This window comes from Octodon degus, unplaced genomic scaffold, assembly GCF_000260255.1.
Source record: "Octodon degus isolate 3935 unplaced genomic scaffold, OctDeg1.0 scaffold00158, whole genome shotgun sequence".
Lineage (NCBI taxonomy): Eukaryota > Metazoa > Chordata > Mammalia > Rodentia > Octodontidae > Octodon > Octodon degus.
The window spans coordinates 2004057-2017396 of record NW_004524734.1 but is presented as its reverse complement, the minus strand read 5'-3'; positions in this window follow the sequence as shown (position 1 = coordinate 2017396).

Here is a 13340-nt window from a genome sequence, read left to right as displayed (position 1 = left end):
CGAGGCGGGGGAGCCGGGCGGCCGCGCGGCCATCAATCACCGGCTCGGGCGGGAAGGGCGGCCCCGGGCGCGGCGGGAAGGAAGGGCTGGGCGGGCGGCCGGCGCCCCTCGTCGGCTGCGCGCGCTCTACTCGGACGAGTGGACTCGCATCCGAGCGCGCTGGCGGGCTGATGGACTGGACCGAGAGCGGAACCGATCCGGGAGAGGAGGCGCGGCGGCGGTGCCGCCGGAGAGGGCTGAGCCGGGATGATCCCGAGTGTCCTCCCAGGGGCTGTCGCCACCCTGTCGGCGCCCGGCGTCTTTGTGCCCAGGGCGACGTGTCCCCCTAAGGAGGCGACCCCGCGAGGCAACGGGGCGGCCCGGGCAGCGCCCTTAGACTTCTCTGGGAAATCCTGGAGACCGGGAGCGCGCACCTCCCGCGGGCCCAGCGCGCCTGAAAATGAAAACTTGGCAAACTTTGGGCCGAGTGGGAGCCCCTGCTAGCCAACTTTGGGCCCTGCGACCTTTGCTTTCCTGCGGCTTCCCCGGGATGGAGCCGCAGCAGGAACAGTGGCCTTCACGCATTGCCTGTGCACCAGGCTCGTCCGGGAGTGGAGTTTGTATAACTCGGTGCTAGAGTTTAGTGGAGGCCCCCCAAGTTTCTTTTTAAACGGTGTTAATGAAAGAAGGAATGCAATAAAAAAGAACAAAGGACAAATTGGTGCAATTGTTTTAGTCCTGGTTAATGTTTTAAAACGTTTGCTGCAGTCTATAGCTTGTTAATGCTTCAAGATCCTTTAAAGGCCTTTGAGTTCACCATCCTTGCTTTGATACATAGTCCAGGCGTGGTGCTACTTAAAACATAGCAATGCATGGATTTCCAGCCCCTACTTGTTAGGCAGTGTTATAAAAATTAGTACTCCCTAACCTCAAGCAGTGAAATTGCATACTGCAAATAATGCACACACGGAAGCCCCAGAATGGATGCGGCCCGTGTTCGGTCGTGCTGTCCCATATACTTAATCTTCACAGTGTACACGATGAGAGGCTTTTTTATTTAAAAAAAAAAAAAAAAAGAATAAAACATGCAAGAAAATGTTGTATTTATGTGGATCGCTAATTGTGATTGACTGATCATTAAATGCCTTCTTGAATGGCTTGTATGAGTTGAAACACTCGTGTTCTTGACAGAGAGTTTTGGGCATGTTAAGGTCTGTTTCATAATAGATGCTCAAAAAATACAGGCTTCACTCAGAAGGAGGAGTGATGAAACCTTTATATCCCTAAACATAATTTGGTTTCAGTGTTCATGTGAAGCACCTGGAGAAGATCAGGTAGAATAGGTCTGGTGGAAAGAAATGTGACCCCAAAAGGGTGTGGCTGGGATGTGGAAAGTGCAAAGGGAGAAGAAAGCCATTTTTCAAGTTAATTGAGCACACTGCGTTCAGTGCTACGTGGGAGGCAGCTTTGAAACTTGTATGAAAATGTAGCCATTCAGTGGCTTGGAGAGGGACATCACCATCCTTACAAACGGCCAAACCAGAACTGCCTGAGGCTACCCTTAACTGCAGCTGCTCACATCCCTAACAGGGCACAGCCTGTCTGTATCAGTCAGGGTTTTACTAGAAACAGATAAAACACAAGGTGTACAAATGTAAGAAATTAAAAGATTGGCTTACAAGATCAGCCACCGAATGGATGAGGAAGCATGCAGAGGATGCCTGTGTGCTGGAGATTGAAGGATTCAGTGTAAGGTCTGGAGCTCACTACAGTGTTCTGAATAAGTCCCTAGCAGGAGGCTAATGGGCCTGCGACATATCGATGACGAGTCTACAACAGAAGGCTGAAGGATCCAAGGTGGAGGCCAGAGAGTCTGTGCTGGAAGCCAGGAGAAGTCTAAGCTGACTGGGAAGATCAAGGAATGCTGTATTCTTTCTCAAGTCCCTTTTATATCCTTTAAGTGATGAGTCACTCTAGGGTGGGGCCTCCACACCCTAGAGTGGGTCTTCCATGCCCTAGGGTGGGACCTCCATGCCCTAGAGTGCGGAATCACTCAGCCAATTTAGTTCATTTAGTTAAGCTCTGAACTTCTCAAGTTGACACAATCGATTAAGCACTACACTGTCATTCCTTGAATCCTCCTGGGTCACCACCCACTCTTGGGCCACTGCCCTGGTCCACCCTCCTGTCCCCACACCTCATTGGTTGTCCTGTTGGTGGTGTGGCTGAAGTGTGAGGAAGGGCCGTGCAGACCTGCTTCCCACCCTGCCAACCTGGTCTTGGGCTATCCTATCATAGACTTTTTCCCTGTTCTCACTTTCCACCTGCAACTTTCCCTCTTTCCTCTGGCTACCTTGCCCACCCCCTGGCCCTTTGCACATGCACATTTTTCTAGGTAGCAGAGCCTCCTTACTTTTTCTCCCAACTCCTGATCTCCACCCTCAAGTTCTTAGATCCCACTAAGTCTTTTTTTTTTTTTTTTTTTTTTTTTTTTTTTTTTTAATGTATTTAGTACAGGGTCTCACTACACAGATTGGATTCATAGTGATTCTCCTGTTTTCAGCCTCCCAGGTGCTGGGATTACAGATGTGCGCCACCATGCCTAGTCTCACTTGTGGTCTCAGCAGGCCCCAGGGGTGGGGTTGGCACAGTATGCCAGGGATTGAACCCCGGTCCCAGTGTCTGCCTAAGCAGGTGGCTTTAATCCACTGAGCTATATGGCTGGCCCTAATCCCACTAAAGTCTTGATTTGTATGACATTTTCTTCAAAATATATCTTTTTCACTGTACCATCTCATGCCTCACCCCCCTGGATGAGTTGAAGGGTTCCTTCTCTGTGCTCTGTGGCACCTGGATCTCAGTTCTTGTAATGCTTTCAAGTGGGTATTTAGTGATCGCAGGAACATGGAGGGACTGTGAGAACAGGGTGTATGTCCTTTCAGCATCTTCCCAGGGCCAGCTGTTCAGCAGGTGATGGTGTGCCACAGGAATAAATGGGCTATAGGAACCTGGAGGAAGGGAGGGTCTTCCCAAGTGGAAGAGATAAATCCAAGGCCTTGGACATAGTGAGGACAGGTGAGGGTGCTCCTGTCAGCAGGGAGATAGTGAAAGTGGAGTCTAGGTTTTCCTTGTATCCCTAACGCTAGCAGACTGCCTGGCACATGGGTGTTCAGTGAATCTTAGATTGGTGAAATTTCTCAGGCCTGGCGGGAAGTACCTGCATTACCCTTGTGCCGTGCTGATGGCGAGCTGGTCTAGTTTAGGTTCTGAGCATCAGATTGCAGGTAAGGATTCTGCTCCCTGGTGTTATCTGAGTCATTGTTGTTCCCAGCCAGTCATTACAAACCTAGGCTGCGTGTATGATCCAATTCTGATCACCAGCACATGAAGTGTATGTCCAGGTTTGAAGCCAAGATGTATCCTCAGAGGCCCGTGTATTCACAGATGGGGCTTTGGAAAGTGACTGAATCAGGAGGTGGATTAATCCAGCAGTGGTTCAGAATTGGATGAGATTATTAGGAAGTGATGGAAACTTAGGAAGTGGGGTCTCGCTGAGGGAGGTAGTCTTGGGGTACACCCCTGGGGACTGGATCTTGTCAACTCTGGCTCACTCTGTGTTTCCTCACTGCTGTGAAGTACATAGCTTTGTTCTGCCATGCCCTCCACTGTAATGCTCTGCCCAGGAACAGCAGGGAGATGCCACCACGGACTGCAACCTCTGAAACTGTGAGCCCAAATAAACGGGTTTTTTTTCCCCCTTTCCATTCTTTTTCACAGATATTTTGTCAAAGCAACTAAATATATATATATATATATATATATATATATGTATATATGTATATATATATATATATATATATATATATATTACTTTTTTTTCTTTTACTTAGAATGTGAGGGCAGGGTATTCTATTTCACTTTTCCTTCCTAAGCTCCTAGAACAATGTTTGTCAAAAGAAAGATGTTCGATAAGTATTTGTTGACTAAGGAGTAACAACTAAATAGCCACAAGACAATAACACTGTGAAGCTTTAAAGTTCAGAGTAATTTGTAGCGGGGGGCAGGGGAGGGACACACGACACAGGTCACTGTAAGTCCCCACGTTCTCTTTTGAATTTATGTCACAGTTTTATTTCATGCAGTTTTGATGCTAAAATAGATACTCTTGCCTTGATATTTTGGAACTTTTTATTTCTACCTTAATGTTTCTTCTCATTTGATTATAGCCCAAGTTACAGAAGCAGAAATTCATCCTGTGGTTGTGAAATTCAGCGCAGCTAAACCTACCTCAAAGGAAACAAAGCTGTATGTTTTGCAGTAAAATTAGAAGCAAGAGGCTGAGGGGCATCCATCTCTAAAGCAGTAGACAAGGGCTGCAGGATCTCTTCAGTATCTCTACAAGTTACCACATGGCCATCTCTGTGTCCGTGCATCTGCCCACCGCATTTAGAGTTGCTAAGAAATAGGCTGAATTAGATGACTGATGCACTGATGAAGGTCAAGCTGGCTGTGTGACCCCCCAGCCCTGCCCTACCCAGGAGCATTCAACATTTCCTGTGCAGTTGGACAATTTTCCTGAACTGTGTTTGGCAGAACCCGTGCAACCCAGGGACTAAAGCACAAAGACAGTTGGAATGGTGGCTCTTGGAATCAGTGCTGGGAAGGTAAAGCAGGAGGAGGGTGCAGAGAACAAGCTAAAGTTTGGGTCACCTGCATATTACAAATGGCTGAGAAATGGGCATGTTGGGAATTGTGTAGGAAGTGATCTGGAAGGTTCGAGGTGAGCTGTCAAGAGTGAGGACCTGTGAGTTTAACTCTAGAGGTGAAGCAGTGCCTGGGGATGGCATCCAGCCATTGCTCATGGGAGTAGGAGCTGGAGGGGAGCTGAGAAAATCCCTGAAGATGAGGAAACAAGGAGAAAAGCGACTGGGGTGTTGCGTGGGGATCCATGCATGGGGTCCTGAAATTACACAGAACTGGGTCAGATGGAATGTGGCCTGAAGCTGTGGTCCTCAGACTCCTCATCCATTCCAAAAGAAAAGGGCGGCAAGAAACTAATGGATGATGGCAACTAGGAGAATGTAGATGGAAGATACTCTCCTTTTCCTGAAGTTAAGTCTGCTTTCCCTGAGTCATAATCAAGTGAAAAGTAATCATTTGTATTCAGTTACTTATTGATTATTGCTTGTGTAGAATATGTCAACAGTTTCTTTTCTTTACTTTTATTATAAACATACTGTTTTTACATCATTGATAATTTGAATCAGCTCTTAGAGATTTGACAGAGATCTTAAAGCATTATGTATAGTATTTCAAAGGGAAGTGGTTTATAATTATCAAATCAGTGCTGAATTGAGGGTTGTCTTGGTTAGGTTTCCTGTACAGTTTGGATATATTTTGTTCCCCAAAGATTTCTGTGTTGGCAGTTTGGTCTCCAGCATGATTATGTTAAGAGATGGTGGGTCCTATGAAAGCTAGGGCCTAGTGGAGACTAGCGCTCAGGAGGGATCGAAGTGGTCTCTTGGGACCCTAAATTAGTTTTCACAAGAGAGTTAAACAAAAAGATTTGCTAGTTCAAACATAGGAGTATTCATGTAGCGTTTCAATCTGTTTTCTGAAGACAATACTGTAGACTGAATAAGATGTAAAGAAAAGAAGTGTATTTTGACTCACAACCTAGACCAGGGTGGAGAAGCCTCGCCCCTGGCGATGACCTTTGTAATGGCAGAGGCTTGAGGTGCTGCGGGGCATTCCATGGCAAACGGTGGAACACACATGTCTCTCTCTCTCTCTCTCTCTCTCTCTCTCTCTCTCTCTCTCTCTCTCTCTCTTCTTATAAAGCCACCAGGATTCAATCCTGGGGTCCCTACCCCTGTGACCTCATCACATCCCAGTCAGCTTCCAAAGGCCTCACCTCTGAACACCATAGTGTGTTTGAGATTCCACCCTCTTAACATATCATGATGGGGGTGAAATTCTGACACATGAGGGACACACTCGACCATATCTAAGCTGTAGCATGCACTTTGATCTTTGTTTTTAAGGCTCTTACAGTCTTGCAGATGAAATCATACATGGTTAGGAAGTCTCAAAAATTCTTTATGAGGGAAGTGATGTCAGGGACGTTTGAACTCCATTGAAGGAGAAGAAAGGGATTGCAAATCCCAAAGTAGGGATCTGAATAGGGGACAGGAACAAAAGAATCAATGGGACCATGGACTTCTTGGAAGCATGATACAGGGTAGGACAAGTCAGTGGAGGTGTGTTATACAGAAACAGGAAATTTGGGTGAACCATTGAAGGTTTCTGAGCAGGTGAGCTTCATAATACATAAAAAATAGTATTAAATGTAGTGCCATGGTGCAAAGCAGAGAGCTGTGACTGTTGTACATGTGCCAGTGGGTGAAACAGACAGATGCCTGCTCCTTGACTTCTGGCAGGCTTATGTCGTAGCCACCCATCATTGAAGCTTTATCGAATATACCCATCGCAGTTAGTCTTGACTGTCCCCTTGACTGGCTGGAGAAGTGCCTGAGAAACTAATAAAGCACACCTCTAGGTGTGCCTGTGAGAATGTTCCAGAGACCATTGGCATGTGTGACAGCTGAGTGAGAAGAGAGACCTTCCCTGGACGTGGGTGGTGCCACCCAATAGGCTGGGGCCCTGAAGGAACCAGCAGAGAAGGTGGGAGCAGGTGCTTTCTCGCTGCATCCCAGTTGCCACGAAGTGAGCAGCTTCCCTTTGTCATACCCTTCCCCACATGACCTTTTCTGTGTTTCTCTCTTACCTTAGCCTGAGAAATAGTGGAGCCAAGTGACCATGGGTAAAACATCTGAAACCATGAGAAAATAAACCTTTGCTCTTTTAATTGATGTTCCCAGTTCTGAAGTATTTTGTCATAGTAACAAGCAGCTTGCCAAAGAGCATAGCTTAGCCCCACAGTCACCATCAATGCTGGCAGTTCACCCTCCTGACTACATAGCTGGCTGACTGGTGCCACTCACTGCCACTGTCCTGTATCAGTGGCATGTTCTGTACATCAGGAGCCAGGACAAGATCAAAATCGAAAATCTGAAGTATGGTTTCTCCTCAATGTGAATCATGTTTGCACCATTCATAAAGTGAACAAATCATAAATGATCGTAAGTTGGGAATGGTTTGTGCATGCATACGTGCATATATGCATACACCATCTCTTGCTTCCTACACACACACAAATACGTTTTTCGCCCACAGTGACTCAGCCAGCAAAGCCAGTACATGAAACACTCAAGGAACCTGGTCTTGTCCTCTTGCTTTTTCTGCTCATCCCCAGTGTGCTGCATATCCTCACCTGAAGGTGAGCCTGAAGCATCTCCCTGTAGTCACATGGGATTCCTGGCCCTTGGCTTCTAAAGGGATTTCAGCCTTTTTATTCCTCAGTTTCCCACCCTACCTTGCTTGTCTTTGCACAAATGCTTTGGAGATTTTGCAGATCTGTCCATGATAACAATACGCATGGTTGTACTTAGCAACAGTGAAGTCTTCATCAGACTTGGAATTTAAAAAGTTTTTGACAAGAAAATATGAAAGTGATAATCATCATTTGTATCAAGGGGTAGGAGAGGGAGTATTTTTTCTTCTTTGCTCTTCAATCATCTCTTGTGTGTTTTTCTTCAGTGAACACATACTGCTTTAGAAAATAGCCAGAAAGAAATGGGCAAGTTGTGCATAATGAAATGCAGGACCTCCAACAGAAGTTTTCAAGGTGCTTAGACTCAGAGGTGGCTTCTCTGCTTAGGAGCATGGCAGGGGGAGCAGGAGGAGAGGCTTTAGGCGGTAAGGGCAGTAAAGGAGGTCAAAATCTTTCCTTGATCCTTTGGGTTTTTAACAACAGCCATACCAATAGTTGGACCCATGGAACTTCTTGGAACTGGAATTCTTCCTCAGAACAATATGCATCTGTGTGAAAACCTCTCCAAGAGATCAAGCTAGAAACCAGAAGAGCCAGCAAAGTAAACTGAATATAACCCAAGTTCCTATTTCTCAACACGGAGACGTGTACTTCCTGGAGCCCAAGTCCACTCCTTTCTCTCCCGTGGTCCTTTGCTAGGATATATTGAGTTCAAGACCAACAGCAAAGTCAGCAGCTGGGGACAGGCATGAGAGGGAGCTGACCTTCAGGCCCCCCACCCCTGGCACCAAGAATACGTTTGGTGTATGGCCTCCCCTGTTTCCATTTCCTTCTGTGTGACATTTGTTTGTTACTGTTCTTAAGGTTTTCAGGGTAACTATAAGCAACAGACCTTGTTAGTTCCTCCTGAGATCGCCCACTACTCCCCACCCTCATTTCTCACCTCCCAGCATCCTGTTTGTCTCCCTGACTCTGTTCCCCACCCTATCCCCACCCACATTCTGCTACCAGTCCTTTGAGCCCTCAGTAAATTAATTTTAACTTTTAATTTTATGTGTTCTCACCCTGAAGAAGGCATACATCTGTACCACTTATAATTCTTTGAGCTTTTTTCTATTGTCTTTATTGCACTTTTCAGGTGTGTCTATATAGGTACCTAATGTTTGTCTTTACCCCCCTTGTCTTGAAGACACTGTATTTGCAGAACATTGAAAAAGAGCAAAGAGGAATAAGAGGAAACAGGTGAATTTTTAAGTATTGCAGACTATTTTGGTGATCATTGCCTATTTTAAGGTACCTGCTTATAAGAATAATAACAAATCTACAAGATATTGCTCATTCAGTATGATGCTCAATTAGATCTTTTTTTAAAAAAAAATATATTTGGTACAGGATCTCACTATGCAGATTGGAATCATGGTGCTCTTCCTATTTACAGCCTCCCCAGTGCTGGGATTACAGGTGTGCACCACCATGCCTGGTCTTGGTGGCCCACTCAGCGAGCCCAGGGACAGGGCCGGTGGGGCCTGTGGTCCTGAGGATCAAACCCCTGTCCTGTTGGTTGCCTAACTACACACTTAGTCCACTAAGCTATCTCGCAGGCTCTCAATTAGATCCTAAAGAATAAGAGTCCTTCATCTAGTCAATGATGTCATGTGAACTCAGTGAGCTTCTGTCATTAGGATGAAACTTACAAAGAGAAAAGGTTTATTTGGCTCCCATTTTGGAGGTTCCAGTCTGTGGTTGGTTGGGCCTGCTTTAGACAAGGCAGCACTATACAAGTAGGAATGCACAGTGGGGCTAAGCTGATCCCCTAAAGGCTAGGAAACAGCAGAATGGGCTGAGGGTCCCACAGTCCCCTTGAAGGGCCTGCCCCCAGTGACCTAAAGACCCCACCCAAGGACCTGCCTCTTAAAGGACCTACTGATCGGTTCCTCCTGGGGACCTGTCATGGCACAGGGCCTTTTGGGCACACTCAGGATGCAAACTAGAGCACAAAATACCTGCATTTTCAGTTTTTCTCATTTTTGTAGCAAATGCATCTACCAGCTATGAAACATTATGGAATCTAGCACTTAAAATTTGCAGATTTCTAAGAAATTTTAAACATTTTAGAATACCATAAAAGGTAATCAGCATTGTAGGACAATTGAATATATTGTCTCAATATTATCACAGAGTAAGTTTTGTTTGTTTGTTTGTTTGTTTGTTTGTTTGTTTTTTAAGAGAAAGTGCTGGTTATTTTGTTTGTTTTTTTACAAAAGAAAAGAAAGTACAAAAGTTCAAGACTCTAGCTCAACTATTGCTACACACTAGTTTGCTCAGTTCCCTTTTCTGTGCTGCAAATAAGAGAAAAGAAGACTCACAAGAAGCAGAAATTGATGACGGAGCCCTAAAATCACATGAATAGTATCTTAGGTTTTTTTCTTAGTATCTGTGACTACCTGAAGAATGAAGATTTCCACAGATTCATACAAGTTTTTCCACACTTCTATGTTTGTTTATTGTGGGACAAATTTTTCAAATACAATTTATTTTCTTTCACATGGCATTGGGAAGATGCATATCAAAGAAGTTACCAAGAAGGGCTGGGGAGATAGCTCAGTAGAATAAGTGCTTGCCTGGCAAGTGCAGCGTCCTGAGTTCAATCCCCCGGTACTGAAAAAAAAAAAAAAAAAAAAAAAAAGTTCCAGAAAGTAAAGGGGTGATAGGACAAGTCTTGCCAAGGATTTGTCGCCCTGTCCCTGGGGATAAACTCTTGGCAGAATCTCAGTTCACTTTCTTTCCCTCACCAAATATCTCAATACCTTTCCTATTGTATTGCATTGGAACAATTTTCTTTATTTTTTTATTTTTTATTTTTGGCAGAACCAGGGATTGAACTCAGGCTCTTACACTTGCCAGGGAAGCGCTTATTCTACTGAGCCATCTCCCCGGCCAGGAAAATATCTTTCCAAAGAGCAGTGCTTGGGACTGTGCAGTTTTTTATTAGATGCTAGTGGTCTTTTTTTTTTTTTTTTTTGCTAGTGGTCTTAAATTAGTAGAGTGATGTGGGTAACAGGAAAATTAATCACATTTCTTAACGTACTTTTTCTTCTGTACTTGGAGAAAAAGTATAAGTAGATCCTTAGAAAGAGGGGAAAAAATGTTCATTAATGAAATCTAGAGCATTTGGTACAGATGACCTGACAGAGATGCGTTGTAAGATTCAGACACTGATTGCTGTGTCTGATGCCCCCCAACACTGTTGATTATGTTATTTCAGTTTCAGATTACATGCTTTCTCTTCTACAGTCTTTAGAATCTGGGGACAGTAAGAAAAGTTGATTTGGCTTATTTTAAAGACAGTAGCCTTTCCTATATCATTTTTTATTTTTAAGAGATGGTTTAACTCAACTTTTCTTTCAAAAATCCTTTCAAATCTAGAAAAAAGAATTCCTCCAAAAAATTTAAAAACTATTTTTGTGCTTTATATTATTGCTGTCAACTCCTATGGGGTTGATATGTTGGGCTCGCTGAAACCCTAGAAGTTGTTTATAACCTGATAACAGGGCAAAGTCTTTTTATTGTTTTTACTACAAGTCTTGCATTGTATAGATAGTTCTGTATTAATTTAATGACAAATTTCTTTGACAAAATAAATATAAATGACTTTAAATATAGTTTCCCATACAAAGGATGTCTATGCTGCTACTAATATAGTACTGACTTATATATTTATATTTTACCCATTGTTATGTATCACTTGCTTTTGCACCCTGAATTATATTCCTGAAAATGTACACTTTACTGTAAAAAACTATTATTTAGACCCTGATTTCCCAAGGAAATACTAAATGTTCAATGTAATATATGATAAAAAATTCCATGCAAAATGCCCTATTATATCACATAAAAGTGAAGAGAAGATTAAATGAGGAGTACTTGCTAAACTAGCCAGACTGTGACAACTTGGCTTGTGAATTTAGGAACCCCTAGCTTTTATCTATCACTGTTTCTTGGATCCAATTAAGAAAGATAAAATAACTTTTCAGAGGTCATATGAAGATGGCATCAAATGGTCAGAAAGCAACTTGAGTATTGCACTATTTTTTCCCTAAAAACTTCGTACTAAATTAAGGGAAACGTTTTTTTTTTCTAACACCACCTCATATTTCATATCAAACAAATTAGGAAAATCAGTAACAGTACAAAAAAATAAGAAAACCTCACATTAGTTCTCTACAGTGTTTCTTCTACCTATAACTATATAAGCACACTGCAGCTATTTTCTAAAGCCCAGGAGAACTGAGATTAAATGTATTTCCACATCCTGCTGTTGATTTGGTTATCAGAGATGAGTGCCCATTCAGTCAGAAAACAGAGTGAAGAATTGGAAGGCTTGAAAAGGAAATTCCTAGCATTAAACAAATAGATGTTATTTAAAACTAGGGCATGCAGTATGTTTGCTATACTACATCAATGGTAAGGCTACACCTTGTGGGTGCCCCAACACCCATGCTGATGTTATTGCAGTCCTGCACTTCCCACTTTTGGTGGACTTATGCCCAAGTTGCTAAAGAAACTTGGATGCCAGTGTTCTCTGACCCCTCACATGGCACGGCCATGTGCTGGGCTCAGACGTAAATGCTGGCTGTGCTGCTTTCCAGTGATTTAATTGAACTCTATTTATAATATTCACTGGACTCCTGCATAGGCATAGGATTAAATATTTTTAAAGATCCCTGTCCTCAAAGAGCTTTTAGTCTAGAATGGAAACCAGACAGATCCACACTTTCAAAAAATAGTCTAATAACGATGAGGAAGGGGCTTGATGACAGGGTCTGATTGAAGCACAGAGGGCAATCTATCTGGGCATCCGGAGAGCACAGAGTGGTCTCGGTGGGTGGATCCTGTGGGATGTTGGCAAAATGAGGTTAGGTTGACAAGAGAAGGTGACATTCAGTACTTAAGGTCAGAGGGTTTGGATGTTAAAATATTAAGGATCTGAGCTACTGCAGGTGGATTTCCCAAGGCCAGCTTGGATTTCTTAACATTAACTCTTTTTAATGAAAGAAAAAGTTATTTTGATATTGTAGATTGGATCAAGGGACCTCACACTGAGCTATATCTCCAACTCTTTTTAAATTTTACTTTGTGACAGGGTCTTCTGAGTAGCAAAGGCTGTGCTCAAGTGTGCTGTCCTCCTGCCTCAGCTTCCCATAGTGCTAGGATTAAAGGCGTGCACCACCTTGCTGGCCAATGATGGCTAATTAAGGATGATTCAGTATTTAAAGTTTATATAAATACATTTACAAATAATATAATTTTTCTTCAGACCGTCCTGGTTTGGAATTTGGCAAATAGAATCCTTTATTCAAGTTTCACATATATGCCAAGTGCCTGGGCCAAGCTCTGGGCTGAATATGCGGTGTTTGGGCAGTGACTTATTGAGGTATTTACCACAGCAGGCTCTGGTCTTGGCACTTGGTGTACAGCACAGAACGAAGAGAAAACCCTCCTGGTGCTTTTCTTCTAGTGGTGTGTCAGGGTGCTCGGGCTGCTGCAGTGGGGTGCGGTGAGCAACAAAGTCATTTGTTCTGTTGTTTAGTCCGCAGTCTGGAAGTCTGTGATTGGAGGCAGTGTTGGCAGGCTGGTTCCTCCTGAGAGCTGTGAGGGAAGAGGCTGTGAGGGAAGCTCTTTTTGTGGCTTGCAGGTGACTCTCTTCTTGCGTCTCCTCAGTCTTCCCCTGCACTTGTCCATGTCCAGATGACCTCTTCTGGGTGCACGAGTCATGCTGCGAAAGGGGCCATTCTAATGATCTTATTTGAAGTAATTGCTGGCTCAACCCTGGAGCTTGCACTCACTGCCTGTCCTGCTTGGATTCCTGGAGCCCTGTCCCTGTCACCTGAGTCTGCACGTGGCCTGACGTGTGAGTGAGACGACCCAGGGCCCGCCAGATCCTGAATAGACCCAGAGCACAGGCCCA